The sequence below is a fragment of the Mandrillus leucophaeus genome, unplaced genomic scaffold, assembly GCF_000951045.1.
Source record: "Mandrillus leucophaeus isolate KB7577 unplaced genomic scaffold, Mleu.le_1.0 Scaffold620, whole genome shotgun sequence".
Classification (NCBI taxonomy): Eukaryota; Metazoa; Chordata; class Mammalia; order Primates; family Cercopithecidae; genus Mandrillus; species Mandrillus leucophaeus.
The window spans coordinates 172574-174794 of record NW_012106698.1 but is presented as its reverse complement, the minus strand read 5'-3'; the positions used below and the strand labels follow the sequence as shown (position 1 = coordinate 174794).

The following is a 2221-nucleotide window of genomic DNA, read 5'->3' as shown; positions in this document are numbered from 1 at the left end:
GGCCGGCTTGGTCTTGAACTCTGTAGCTCAGTGATCCGCCCACCTCAGCTTCCCAAAGTGCAGGGATTACAAGCATGCACCACCGTACCCAGCTAATTTTTGTATTTTTAGTAGAGACAGCGTTTCACCATGTTGGCCAGGCTGGTCTCAAACTCCTGACCTCAAGTGATCTGCCGACCTCGGCCTCCCAAAGTGCTAGGCTTATAGGCATGAGCCACTGCACCTGGCCAGAGTTTTAAATTTAACATTCTATTAAGAAAACAAAACAGCCAATGAAACATAGTACAATGTACTATATTATAACTCCCTGTAAAATATATGCTAACAGAGGTGACAAACACAAAATTAGTTAAGTGTGTTATAATGATTATGAGAATAGCGATGTATAGAAATCTAAAAGATAAGAACTGATACATTTTACATTTCTGATTTTCTAAAACTGAAAATAAAAGAGCACCTGCCTGGTTTCTTTATGGTGCTATCGAAAAATCTCTATGGCAACTAAAACTGTTCTTGATTCAACAACCTAAAATATTATAAATATATCTTTTCTGACACTTTCTTCTTCCAAATCTTCCAAAACTCTTGAATTCATGCATGTGTGCATGTTCCTACACCACATTCATTTACTTTATGGTGTTTAAACAGGTTATTTTGTAGCTCACCTGCCCCTCTGCCTGCAACTTAGGTCTAATATGCCTGGAATGTTGACATGTTAAACAAGCAAACATGAAGTAATATTTTTCCTTTTTTTACTGTTATTTTTTAGTCATTTATCTTTACATTTCAGTATTGGCAGTTTTTGCTGTTTAATAAACATTTGTTCAGATCAGATAAGTAGGAAGAAATTGTCATTTGCTTATTTAAGTCATGCTTTTCTGTGATAGTCTGCTCCTAGCTGAACATAGGGAAATAGATACAACAATGCCTCAGGCCTACAACAGGGCAGGGCTCAGTGTGATTTCACATAAGTTTGACTAAAATAGGACTCAAGTGGAGATGGTCGCTCTTCAGCACAGAGAGAGAATACACCACACAATCTTCTCAGGAGATTCAGCCTCAATCTTATGCATTGAAAGGACCGTCCTCCAAATGAGAGGACCGGCTTACGTCTCAGGCCCTCCAGTTTCTGTTGAAGCTGAATGTGGTAAACAACTACACATCACTTAAATTAAAGTCAAATACCTGAATATTCTCAAAAATGCACACTGACTTGGGGATCACAACCACATTTCTCTGGATTTGGAAATGGATCAGAACCTGGGTTGTTGGTTTGTGTGTGTGTGTGTGTGTGTGTGTGTGTGTGTGTGTGTGTGCGCTTGCAGCAATGTCCTTAGTCTTCTGGCTTGGCCCAACATCTATGTGGAGAAGCTAGGGGCCTGTAGGCTGTAACAGTTGATGCCCTTGGAGTGGCAGGAATGGATCAGTTTCTCTTGCGTTAGATAAGTCAACGTGGTTAGTTACTGCTTTATATTTCAGTCCAGGGTTGTTCAAGAGTCTCTGGAAATAACTGAAGTTAGAGAATATTCACCAGCCCTTTGTCCACCACCTCATGCATGGCCTCCCAAGCAACAAAGAATGCTTTACTGCTGATGACATTACCTTTATCATCTTTGGGGAGAACCTACTGCCAGGGCTGGAATCCCTGTGTCCGGTGAATAAAATAGATGTCCAGGTAGTTCAGGTTCAGGTACTTGAGGGTCTTCTGACAGGCCTCCTTCACAAGGGGTCTCTCAAAGAAGGTGGGCCTCAACTTGCCAATGATAAAGCGGTACTCCTGTTCGACAGCATTCTCTTGTATCTTCTCCTGGATGGCTTCCTCACCTCATCTTCATTCTTATAGACAGGCACAGTCAATGTGGCAATATCTCACATCAAGGGCCACCTTCACAGTTTATTCAACTTTGCCTGGAGGAGACTGCCAGGTGTCCAGGCCTATGATGGCCATCTTGTCTTTGATACTGAGCTCTACGAAGGTGGCCATGGTTGGTGCAAAAATGATTTTTAATGAGCAGATAGAAGTCTGTATTAGTCCGTTCTCACATTGCTAATAATGACATACCCAAGACTGGGTAATTTATAAAGAAAAAGAGGTGTAATGGACCCACAGTTCCACTTGGCTGAGGAGACCTCACAATCATGGTGGAAGGTGAAGGAGGAGCTAAGGCACATCTAACATAACATCAGGCAAGAATTTCTATGGAGGGTAACTGCCCTTTAT

The 2221-nt window shown here is 41.7% G+C and overlaps 1 pseudogene; it reads right to left on the bottom strand.

The window, feature by feature from the left end:
* Positions 1–1065: 1065 nt before the first annotated feature.
* LOC105553984 lies at positions 1066–1984 on the bottom strand (annotated as a pseudogene).
* Between the last annotated feature and the right edge of the window lie 237 nt (positions 1985–2221).